The 12,707-nt window shown below is 46.8% G+C and overlaps 1 protein-coding gene and 1 long non-coding RNA gene across 3 annotated transcripts in view; one reads left to right on the top strand and one right to left on the bottom strand.

Annotated features, from left to right (window-relative positions):
• Positions 1–12,707, bottom strand: part of RAB11FIP1 (RAB11 family interacting protein 1) — a 402,092-nt gene that overhangs the window by 142,341 nt on the left and 247,044 nt on the right. The window lies entirely within an intron of this gene.
• LOC133279119 (uncharacterized) overlaps positions 6,041–12,707 on the top strand; it is a 95,982-nt gene continuing 89,315 nt past the window's right edge. For both annotated transcript variants that reach the window (XR_009746778.1, XR_009746779.1), the window contains exon 1: positions 6,041–6,144. This is a non-coding gene — a long non-coding RNA (uncharacterized LOC133279119). The remainder of the gene's footprint in view (positions 6,145–12,707) is intronic.

The raw sequence follows: 12,707 nt of genomic DNA, 5'->3' as shown, positions 1-12,707 counted from the left end.
GTACTCCTGTGCCTCAGCCTCATGCAGTGCAGATGATAATATTCCTTTCTCCCGCTTAGCCTCGGCTATTCAGGATGCAAACCCTTTGTGGAAGGCACTGTTGCTTGCTCAGTTCATCAATCCCCATGGCCAGGGATGTTTTATTGATTTTGGATGGAATTTCGAGTAGGGCTGTGGGGTGGAGTTCACTGCAAAATGAAATCTCCTTTCCCCAGCATCTCCACGGTGCAGGCAGACCCTTTGGGGGTTGATGGATTTCTCTTTACTTGGAGAAAGTTTGGCCCTGGATTTGAGGGGGTTTTGAAGCAATGTAGTGCAGAGTTACTGCTCTGGAGAAGGGACACAAGGGCACGAGGGGATGGAGGAAGGATGGGAAGCAACAAAGGAGTGGAGGCAGTGACATCTGTCGCTAGTATTTTATAAGTTAAAAATTCAGCATAATCTCCTGCCACCCTGTCCGCTGTACTGAGTTCCAACAGTAACAGAATTGTCATGATTTCTACATGAATTAATTCAAATCTCTTTTTGCATGATATGGCGTAAGAAAGGGGCCATCTGGTTTATGTTCTAGGTGTCAGAGCCACTCATACCAGCACACTCTCATAGTGCAAGATGCAAGTTGACTGCACATATTAATGTCTCCTTACCCTCTGCCTCCCTGAGACCTGATGCTGTTGTCCCATTATGGTGCTGCCATTTATACTGTCAATAGCAATAATAATACTAATGCAACGTTTGGCATGCACATAGTACCTCCAATTACAACTGTGGCTGGGTGTTACTTACCATTGCAAACACTTGTAATGGTTTCTTCACCTGTATGAGGCTTAGGGACGTTAAGCAGGATCGTGATGTGAGTAATAAGTTAGGAGTGGCCAAGTACACGGTGAAAGATTGACAGCTTCCAGAAAATGAGTATCTAACTGGTGACCTGGTTCCCCTACAGAGGTTACTGGCTTCCCTGGAGTATAGAAATAGTCCCTAGCAGTGGAGTTGGGAGAAAGAAAGACTCAAGTGTGTGGAAACCTGCCCACTCCATAGGAGAATGGTAACTGCCAGTCAGGTGTCTTCCTGTTACAGTAAATACCCAAATACTGGCTACCAGACTTAGGTGCCTGTGATAGTAACTTAGGTAATAGTAAAAATACACTTAGGGTGGGTGATAACACTGTAAACTGTGATTTTCAGAGCTGTAAGCAAACCTGCACGGATGAATCCTTACAACACCCAAAACCAGTGCAGCACTTGCAATACCTGAGTAACTGCAGGGGGGAAAAGGCATCAAGAAAAAGGGTCTGACTTTTGGGGCTGTGAACAAGTGCATCAGATTTCAGGTCATTTCTCTTTATTATAGCCATTTGTTTGTTTCTTTGCATTGCAGCTTGGTGACAGACTGGTTCACTGGGGGTTTTCCCAGCAGGTAGCTGAATATGCACAATCCAAGTAGAATTGCTTTGCTAAGGCCAGCCACCAAAGCCACAATTCCTGTTCCTTTTGCTGGATGAAAGAGGCTCAGAAGAGTGGGAAAGAAGTCCTGAAGCAGAAAAGCCTCGTCTACTACAGATTAGCTCTGTTGATATTGCAAAGGCTCTGGCTCAGGTGAGTTTCTATTTTTCTTAGAAATACTGGTTTAGCATGAATTTATCTTGAAATGAACGTTGTGGTAAATAGAATTTAAGCGTGAGCTTAAATTTAAGGTCTTATTTAAGTGCTTTCCTGCTTGGCTTGCCAGCTATGGCTCTGGCCTGGGTTTTGAACATCTTTAGGGAGAAGAAACAGATTAATGAGATTAGAATGTTTTAAATCACTTCTGTGCTTGCCTAGGCTGCATGATCTTTATAATACCTTGTCTCTTTAGGCTCTTTATAAAGTGCACTGGCTGGGTGCTAACAGACAGGGCTGATGAAAATGAGACTTGCTTGGGCATCCTTTCACACTTGGGGAACATATTCAAGGGCTTATGGGAATGTTCAGTTTCATACCTCAATGTGCATTTCATCTGTCTGCTTTATGAAAGCCAGCATTGGAGTGCTTCACCCTCAGCCAGATGGGCCTGATTTCCTTGCTGAGGTTTGCACCAGGTATTTTCCAGTCACGCCAGTAGAATGAAAGATGTGGCCATGGAAGATGGGAAGGGGTGACCTGGGAACAGACAGGCCTTCATCCGGAATACGAACACCACAGCAGGGGCTGCATTTTCTCAGGGTGCATTCTGCATTGCAGTGTGGTAGCTTTGGGGAAATGAGAGCTGGAACTCATGAATTTTCACAGCTTGGGGGCTTACGATGCTGCAGAAAGGCTGTTGAGTCCCAGGCCTGCTCTGGAAATGCATTTAAGACATGCATGACTTTGAGCATATAAATAGTTGCACAGAAGTCAATGGGACATAAATTTATGAATTTGCCTAAGTGCTTTGCTGGATCTTTGCCTGAGGAACCACTTACCATGAGTCTCAATAGCAGAATCATGGCCTTGTTAATGAGCAAACCTCTGGACCAAGAGCGTCAGTGAAATGTGAAATCCAGCTCCACGGATCTCTGCTCCTCAGCTTGATTTCATCTCTCCGTAAGCTCACTCTGCTCTGCTGATGTTTATGTCCCTTACCTGTTCCAAAACGTGATTTGTAAGTTCCATTTTACACTTGTAAATGCACCAGGACAGTGCAAGATGGAAAGCAGCATCCCGAGCAACCTGGGGGTGGTGAAACCAGGACTCGGTGCTAGAGGGCAGGCACTGAAGCAGCTTTTTTTACTAGAGAAAGGCAGTTCCAGAACCTCGTCAGTGAATTGTGGCTTTCACCTTCTACATTCTTCTTTTTAAGGTTTTTTGGTAGCAAAGGACCAGGAAAAAGAAACATGAATGACTACGACCAGTCAATATTGTCAGGTCTCTGCACGCTTCATTAGTGCTGGCAGGCAACAGCAATGCAGAATTCACAGCACAAAGTGTCATAAATCATGTTGGGGAATGGCAGTTGGGATGGGGATATTGGGAAAGAAGCAGTTTGTACACTGCAGCGCCAGGCCAGTGAAGACAGAGCTGTTCAGGTGGACCATAATGCCTGTGCCACCCCAGAGGTGTGGCCCCACAACTCCATGAATCCTGTCTATTTCCAAGTGTCTCTGGTAAGACCATCCATCACACTTTGTGGTGGCTGTCTGCACAGGTTCTGCTAGGGCAGCTAATGACTTTGAGTGCCCATTGCCTCTGGGAATGATCACAGCCCCTGTTTCAAGCTGCTCTGCTGACTGTCCTGGTTATTCGCTCCGACAGCACAGGTAGCAACCAGAGGCCAGGTCAGGTCTCCACTGAGCGAGGCACGATACAAAACCAGAACAGACAGAGGGTCTCTGCCTTCAGGGTATTACAGTATAAATAAAAACAGGGTGGTGGCAATGAGGCAGAGCTGTAATACCTTTGATCCTCTATTGCAGGCAGTTTTTACATAGGGGTTCCTTTTAAACCAGAAAATAGCAGGACCCCTTGGGAGACTGTGGAACAAACAGTGAGTGGGAAGCAGAACATCCATTTGCTGAGTATCACTTTGAGCTATTCAGCAGATTTGGGTATATCCAATAAGTTGGTGTCAGAATTCTTGCACTTAGAAAAGTGTTGTTTTTATCTGCTGCACTTCCACAGACATTTGTTTCCATTAAATAAGAAATGCTACCCAGTCATAATGAAACTTCCCCGTAAGGTCTTTGTGTGACTCGGAACTAGCCACTGCCACATGCGTGAGAGGAGCAGACCCTCTGTTTCTTACTTGTCCATGTGGCGTTCTTTGGACTTCCAACTTGGGAAAAGCATTAGAAGAGAAGAAGAGGTGCTGTTACAGTGCAAGCATGGAGTGCCTCTGTTCCCAGATCCCCTGGGCTGTGCTCACCCAACTGCTCCCAGTGCATCCCCAGCTAAAGCTTTAGCTGGAATGCTGAGCAGACGCTTTGGGGAGATGTGGTATACAGTGAATCAGTGTTAACCTAAGGATGTCAAGAAAGCAAGCGCTTGGAAGGTTCAGTGGATGGAGATTAGCATGTGAGATATATGTTGAGGAAACTTAGGGACTGTTTTCCAGGAGTAAACCCCTGAACTTTTCCAGGATTCCCAGGTCCTTTTTAGGTTAAAGGACCTTCAGTCCTTCCTATTCTCACAGCATCCTCTGCTGTGGTTCACACAGAGCTCTGCTAACATGTGTCTGGAATATCTCAGCACGTAATTATTTATCCTTCAATAAAACAAAGAAAACCATGTCTAAATCTGACTAATATCCCCTCCTCAGCCTGCCAAGTGGGGCCTTGTGTTTTCAGTACTGAAAACCAAGCCTGACTTGCTGCATATTTTGTGTTACCATGGTTTATGTCCAAATGCAAGGATTTAATTTTGTCCGTCATCAAACCGCGGTTTCCATATGACACCAGCACATTCCTCCCCTCTGCCTGCTGTTCTGACAGACGACAGAGTAGAATCCAGCATTCCAACCACCACACTTAAAACACAAAAGCTTATGTTCCTTTGGCTTTGGAGATCAAGGGGCAGATCTTTAGCAGGTATAAATTGCCTTCACAGGAGCTATGAAAGTGTACACCATTTACCCCAGCTGAGGTGTAGTCTTGGATGTCTTTATTTCACTGTGTAATTCCAGGAAGATGGATACAGTGGGATTGACAAATAAGATAAACTCTCCTTTTCTTCTGTGCCTGGCCATTAGGAGTGATTATTACTGTTTCCTTCTGGAGCAGTTACTGACCACCTTACCCATCTGAAAGCCAGCAAAGAGAAACCCCTCTGTGTATTTCTCCGCTGTTGCAGCCTCCCTCCATCCCAGCCAGTTTCAGTTTAAGGGTATCAGCATTCAAAAAGGCAATCCACAGCCTCTGCCACAGTGAGCCTGGGAGTAGAAAAATGACCAGTTCCTTCTCCAAACACGGGCTGGGATTTCAAAGGAGCCTGAGGGAATTGCACACACATCTCACTTTGAAATTTAAGCTGTGGATCTTGAAAGAATAGGTCGATTCCAGAACTTCACACCCTGAGGGGGCAGCTCGTTGCCTGGCATTGCTGTGATGTCATCCCTTTAGAGAGCTGCTCCAGATGAAGTCAGTGCAGTCCTAGGCCTGCCTGTGACCTGCACCTCCATCAGAGCACCAGTGGGGTGAACCTGGGCTGGTGGGTTTTCAAGTGCTTGTGAGTAACAGCAGTTCCCTGTCTGTCCATGTGTAGTGCTCAGTCAGTATACTGGAAATCTGATGTTACTTCTAAGTCTTGTAAGGAGGCCGAGCTAAAAACTCCCTGTGGATGGGAAGAGGAGATCCACTATCCTCAGGAAGCTAAAGAAGAATCCAAGAGGATGATAGTAACAACCCAGCTGGGCCTGCAAGTCAACACCATTCCTGGGTTTAGCCAAGAACTCCAGCAGTTTCTGAAGTCCTTGGGATTTTGCCCTGGATTTATAGTCTCAAGAGCGGTTGCTGTCAAGACTTGCTAGGTGTGGTAGGGTCACTGCTGCTGATGCCAATAGTCCAGGAGAGGGGAACTGAAACCTGCTGGGGCTTGGGAAAGAAACAGATCTGTAGCAGTTAAAAGCAAATGCTCTGTGTTGTCTAATGGGTTCCAAAGCAGATGTTTGTCAAAATAGCCAAGGCATGGGTCATCTGCAAGCAAAAGTTATAAATAATGGGAACTATATTTCTTGTTATTTCATCTTTTCTCAGGTCCAAACCATGTGTTGTTCATTGTTGGAAATACAGAGTGAAACATCTTGCATGGCTCTAGGGAGCTATGTGCATCAATTCTGAATAGCTGACCCATAAACCCAAACCACTGTTGGTTAGAAACTTGTGCATGGCATTCCATGGGCAGCCACAGCCTGCTGAACAGACACTACACGAAGGGAATGTTTCTGCAGACAGAGGCTGGCAGCCTTGTTCCACCTATGACCAAACCCACCCTCTTTGATTTGATACTCCTGCAGATGCTCCTGCGCGAGTGGTGCTGGTACCTCTGTGCATCTCCATCCTCACTGGAGTCAGCACAGCAGCATAAAGGCAGTTCCCCCCATTCAATCCCAGGATACATCAGAAGAAGATGAAGAAAGAGATGTGCATCCATCTGTGAGCCAAGCCCTCTGAACACATTCCGTCTTTCCAGGTAGGAGTTCTGCTTTTCATTTAAGTTGACACCTAAGCTTGGGATGCCTTATTCATATACTGTGCTTTAATAATTTAACTATGGTTTCAGATCAGGTAAGTCTTCACTGCTCACTCAGAACATGGAGCAGCAGGTCCTGAGAGGCTCTTCCTGTCATCAGGCCTGCAGAAACAGAAATGTATGTAGAGCCAAATTCTCTGCTGACATAAATACAAATACTCACAGTTTTAAGAGAGATATATCTGTTTGCTCTTGAAGTGGATGTGGCCTGCTTGCTTCCTCTTACACCACTGTGTTATACAGAATGTAGATATTATACATAAATATCCCCACAGAAAGATACTTTGACCGTGTTCTAGTATTTATATACGATGTGGTATAGGCTGTATCAGCACCTTTGGGTTCCATTGCCAGCACGTACATCAGCACAGTTAAACAAAGATGCAGATTTACACTTCTTGGAATTCTGACTTTATAAATGGGTCAGTATGTGACAGCTCCTCAGCCTGGCATTTCACATGCAGTTACCAGCCTTTTCTACAGGTAGGAAATGTTACAAAGTGGGAGCATCTAAATCTTCATACCAGGGTTTCTGCATTCAGCTTGTGTGTGGGTAAAGAAAAAGACGTAAAACCAGACCAACAGTCAGACTGCACTTCCTACATGAAGTGAAATGCAGTTTCTTCTCAAAAACTTGAGACAAGTAAGGCACTTCCAGTTTAAAGAATATTGTCCTGTGTTTGTACTTAAAATCACTCACAGTGTGGTAAGGAAACATGTTTTAAAAGGACTGAATTCAAAACATGGATGTATTGTTCATCTCGGGGTGTATCTGTGTGATTGTCTTCGTGTGTGTATGGGTATTTAGGTCTGTGTTTCGTATCTGGAAGATGTGTGTGCTAGAACAAAAAGCCTATATTTAAAATTAATGATGTAAATACACATGTGCATGTAAAGACACGCTGTGAAACACCCACGTTCAGTCACATATGTATGTGCATACATAAAAATGTTTGTATACACAAACACGCACAAATTATGTACAGAAAATTAAGCATATGCCTGTCTCACCCTCAAATGATGCATCCCTCCAAGGAACATCAAACCTGTTTGTGTCAACAAACAGACCTCTCCAGCCCAGGCAGATACTAATACAGATACACAGGGAAAAGCTCTGTACCTGCAAGGGCAGTTACTCATTTGTGCATCATTTCTACACCTCTTCCAGTTCCTCCCTCCCACTGTAATCTTGGGCCCTTCCAGGCACCACTTCCTAGCCAGAACCATCTGATCTTTGGCCTCTTTTCCTTCAAATTGAATTCCAACTTTTTTCAAGGCTCTGCTGAGTGACAAGCCAGTGCCAGAACTGTCTTTTAATACACAAAAGCATAAATAATGCCATCCATCAGAGCTGTCACTCAGAAAGATAGATTGCTACTTGTCCAGACACTGGAGTGACACCGAAGTGAAAGTTAGGAACTGTCTTTTTTCTTCGCTTGCTTTTTCTTCTTCTTCTTCTTCTCTCTCCCTTCTTTTTTTTTTTTTGCCTTTGCTGGACTGCTTGATTCTGATTAATGGTGCTGTCAGGGAGGGATTCCGCTTGCCCGGATAATGAGTCAGGAATGTATTCCCTGTCACAAACACAGCAGATGTCAGGGGCAGAAGGGCCCGGGAATGCCAGAAACAATATACAGTTTCTTCCTAGTCCCCTGACAGGCCAATATGCTGCACAAGGTCTAATTTATGTAGACAAAATGCAGGCAAGGGGCTGTGGCAGCAGCGAAACTGTGCTGGGGAGTCTGAACTACAATGCAGCAGGGGAGAGAGCTGAAGGGAGGTAATGAACGCTAGCAGTGGGACTCAATAGCACTGCATCAAATGGCCTTAACAAGAATGGCCCAGGACCACTTTGACTCCATTAAAGTGCACTTTACATCATTATAGAGAGAAATCAAACAGGGCAGAGGGCTTCTGTTTCTTTTAATGGCTCGATTAGGTTATTCACTCATCGGGGTTTGCAGCTGTCATAGTAATGCAGCAACTGCCAGGGGAGGTACAATCGCAGTCGTGGCAGCGCGGGGCCCATGTCCCCTCAGCATGGAGTGCATTGGCTGGTTCTGCAGATACCCCACGTGTACTCAGCAGCAAAGGCACAGGCAGATTTAGAGGGGATTTGCCAGTCCCGGTGACCGGCATTCAAAGTGACGTGTCTCAAGATGCCTTCACTTTGGGGACTGGCCACCTGGAAGCACTGGAAAGGGGCCAGGTCTCTGCTGAAAGCTGAGCACCTGCCTTTGGCTATCTGGGGCCCTGGCTTGGCTTGCCAGCCAGAGGAGCCCGCAGTCACTGCAGAGCATGCTGACCTTCCCTGTACCGGAAAGAAACCCACAGCTTTTGAGCTACAAAATGCTGATAGCATAAAACTAGCTCACATCTTGGGAAAATAGATCAGCATTTTGAAGTGCGTGCAACTGCACTGGTCTGGTGCACTTTGTGTTCAGCACTCAGGGGCAGCTTGATTTGCCAGCGCTTGATCAGCACTTGGAGTAATGAGGTCCAGGTCCAGGCGGACTTAACACTCAGCACGTGTGGTGGTGTATTTCAGTCCCACAAAGCTTCCCTGAAGGTGTTGCCAGGCTGCCTGTACCTATCACAGAATGACTAGGGAAAACAGTAATTACAACAGAAGCGTGGCTTAGGGAAAGGGAAGGGTTTGATGCAGAGTCCTCTGATGTCTGCCAAAGTTTTTGTGTTGCCATCAGAGTCATGCAGCAAACACCCCTCTCGTGAAGATGGCACATTATCTGTCTAGCATCTGCTTAATGAAATCGTGTTAGACTGCCGAGTTTCAAGTGAGAGGAGAAGGCTTTGAAACTGGTTGTGCCAGAGGCAGGTTTTTAAGGCCATGGCCAGCAGCAGGGTTCAGAACCACATATGGATTGCCAGCCCTTTGGGATAGCAGCCCCTTCTTCCTAGTGAGCTGTTAGCGCAGTGGAGCCCTGGTCTGTGAATGAGCTTCTTCCCACTCTAACAACATAATAATAGCTGTTACCAGAGCAGAGGTAGTCACTTAGAAGGGATGAATTCCTGTGCTGGGGTAAGTGTACTCTTCATCCTAAATCTGGTTATAAAGCTTTTTACTGTCATCACTCTTGTCAGTCTTGAAAAGCACACTTTAAGGTGTATGTAGTCGTATCGTTGAGCAGTTAGCCTTAGTCCTAAGACAGCCATTTCACTTCTAACCAGGGTAGAAATAATGGATAAAAACCAAACCACATAAAGCATTTGGTGCATTCAGAACACCTCCTGCTGGCTTCAGCACACTCAAGTCAAGCCCCTCGTATTGCAGTACAGCAGCCATCCATGAACTCTTCTGCAGGAGCCTCCTCCAGCTTTTACCTCCTTGCTGCTTTAACTTAATCCGAACCCTGACCTGTGAAAGGTCCCAACAACTCCTCCTTGGGGACCAGAAGCTCAGCTCTGACATGACTTTGGCGCTGAATGGGGGAGGACCTTGAGGTCATAGGATCTGTGGGGGTAGGAGGAGAGCACACATCTCCAAAGGGGTAAGAATCAAGAATGACAGGCAGATGAAAACAAAGATAAGGTTCTGCTACCCAGAGTAGGCAGGAGCAACTTTGAAGGGGAAAGGGCGATCAGGATGCTGGGGCTGGCAGATTTCATGCCTAAAAGGAATAGGATTAAATGGTTGGTCCTGAGTTCTCCCTTGACCCTAGCATAAAATCTGTGCAGTATCATAAAGCCACGTGTAGGCAGGATGTGTTCCCCATGTATTACACCTCAGCAGCTTGTTTAGAAGTGACACTGCTCTGATGGAGTCCAGTTTCCAGTGGTCAGGGCGCTGTGCTGGTGGGATCAGCTTTGCCAGGGCCATGCTCTGAAGACATGAGGATGTTTTTAGCTAGGTCTGTGTAAATCCAGCCACTGGGCCATACTTGATTTCATTTCCAGCAGCAGCAGTCCAAAGCAGCTCTACAGCAAACACCAGCCTGTTTGTTCAGCACCACAGATTAACATAACTGTATCAGCCTCTGTGACTGAGGCAGCTCTAGAGCTGTCCCAGTGCAGCAGCTTCAGCTTTACCAAGCTATGAAGTACATACTCAGTTGCACTCTATTGAAATCAAGCTCGTGACTTCATATTTACCCAAGTGAAGTCTATGTGAGATCTCATTTTGCTTTTGTGAGGCTCAGAAGTTACCTCTGGATGTGCTCCTGAAAGTGCATTTCCTCAAAGTACTCGGAGCTCTGGTCCTCTGGAATCCCGAGGTAAAGTCCATTTTCTCTGCCTACAAATGATGTTCTTCTGATCTCTAAACCATAAAAGCAATGTGACTAACAAGGAGAGTTGCTTCCCACATCGCCTGGCTTAACAGAGCCCTGTCCACACCGCTGGTTGAAAAGACATTTCTTCTAAATTGATAGGGTTGTGCAATTTTCCCCTTAAAGCTCAACATGGTTTTTATTTAAAAGAGCTTTATTCCTGCTCGGAATATTCCTAATCAGAACCAGCACCTTGTAGCCTGAAAGTAAAGGAAATAAAATTAAGCCTTGCAATTGCTTTGGTTTTACAAGCCTGAGGCCTGGCGAGGGGTGCGTCAGGAGAGGGGCTCAGGTTTGTTAGTTCTGCTTTCGTTCCACTGATCAAAGCAGCCTGTTGTTAAGTAAGCACAAGTGTGGATTTAGAAAGTTAGCACATTAAAAGAGCTGTGATTGACATCAGCTTGCAGGGGCTGGGGGTTGGTGGGAGTGCAGAGCACAGAGGTGGGACATGGCAGGACCTGAGGGGCTGCCACAGGAGCTGAGCAGGACTGGGCAGAGGCTGAACTGATGCTGCAGGTGAGGTCTGAAGCACAACACGAATGGAGGAGAGCACTAAGCGGCAAAGCAGAAGGAAATGTACCTGATGTGGCTGGTGCAGATGTGTGTTCCCAGCAATAGGAATGATCCCTTCTCTCTCATTTCTTTTCTGTGCCCTTTGGTGATACCCCCCTCTTAACTGAAACAATGCAAAACTTCTGCTCTCTTTGTAATTCAAAGGCAGAGCTGGGTCTGACATCCTGCTGGGGGAAAGCAGTCGGGGCTGAGCTCCTGGCACCTTCTGCACGCTGTGATCCCTGGGCGTAATGGAAATCCTATGGAAGCAGTTATGACATGGACATTAATAACAATACCAGGAGCACTCCTCAGGCTGAGCTGTGTTATGTATTACCAGCGGTGCTGAGAAGAACGAGCACTGTTTAACAGCACAGCCTTGACTGTGTATTGTTGCACATCCTGTGTTGTGGGGAAGGGAGCGTGCATGTGGTGGAAGGAGTAGAGATAAGGTTGTTACAGCATTTATCTTTTCATGCCTTCCATTGTAATGAAACTGCTCTCACGTGGACCAGAGTCTGCAGTGATGTCTGTGGCACGGGCAGAGCTAATATCTGTTTGCAGCAGCATCAGTGCAAAGTAACTCCATTAGTTTGAGGCCAATGAAAGGCAAGTCCTAACTCAGCTGATGCTGCAGCCAGGAGGGGCTGTGTGACTGCAGGAGGTGATGCTCTCGCCCGTGTCATCAGCTCAAGTCTCAGTGCACAGAAGGACAGAGGGCCAGGGCACGGACAACCACCACAGCAGTGGTGGGAGTGGGCAGGGTGGACTTGCCAGGCCCCCTCTGTGTGTCAGCATTAGCAGGCAGCAGCTGAGCATTCAGTTCTTGAAGCTGTCACCTGCTGAATTGTGCAAGCCTACAAGATTTCTGCTTCTCAGAGCCAGCACAGTGCTTTGTGTAACCCGAGTCCTTGCAGGACCAGGTCAAAGCCTGGTCAGCGCTCAAGCATCTCCCATTACCCAGCCCTACGAGAGGGGATTGGATTTCAAACGTGCTCTGTGTGTCATCCTCCAAAGACATAATACAAACAAGTGACACCCCAGGACCAGGCGTCTGTACGGGGGGGCAGAGGGACGGGACAGGAGCTCACAGATGCCCCCAGCCGCCTGGCTGAGGCACGTCCCTCAGGAGGGAGGCTGAAAAGACCAATTTGCCCGGATCTCAGCACCAGGAAACAGGCATTTCATCACGAGTTGAGTCACGGAAAGGAGGATTCAGCCAGGCTGCTAAGGCAGAGACAAATGTAATTTATTACCCTGAGGCCTGCTGAGGCTTGGGGAACTCAGGAGGAACATGCAGCATTAAGGAGGCCTGGCCCCCTAGGAGGCTTTTTGGAGAGTGACTAATTGAGATGGGATATTCTCATCTGTCTGAGCACATTCAGTCCTTTCTCACGTGTGTATGGTAACAAACAGCATGTAGGTGCTGGGAGAAGGGGCAGCCTCGCAGTTAAAGTGCTGACCTGAAACTTGGGACACCTGGGTTCACTCACAGCTCTGGTAGGTGCCTTACACAACTCAGCAAAGTCACTTCATCTTTGCCTCTATCAATTCCCCATCTGCAAGAGGTGATGAGAGTAGCACGGTGCACCCAGGTGCTAGGAAAGCCGACATGTTCTTGTATGGATCATCCCCGAGTGCAGGAGGAGGAGGAGGCAGGGACTCTCC

The sequence above is a fragment of the Pezoporus flaviventris genome, unplaced genomic scaffold, assembly GCF_033815535.1.
Source record: "Pezoporus flaviventris isolate CSIRO_AGI_PZ_B2104156 unplaced genomic scaffold, CSIRO_AGI_Pfla_v1 ptg000071l, whole genome shotgun sequence".
Classification (NCBI taxonomy): domain Eukaryota; kingdom Metazoa; phylum Chordata; class Aves; order Psittaciformes; family Psittacidae; genus Pezoporus; species Pezoporus flaviventris.
Note: the sequence above shows the minus strand (reverse complement) of the source record. Positions and strands in the feature narration are given on the sequence as shown.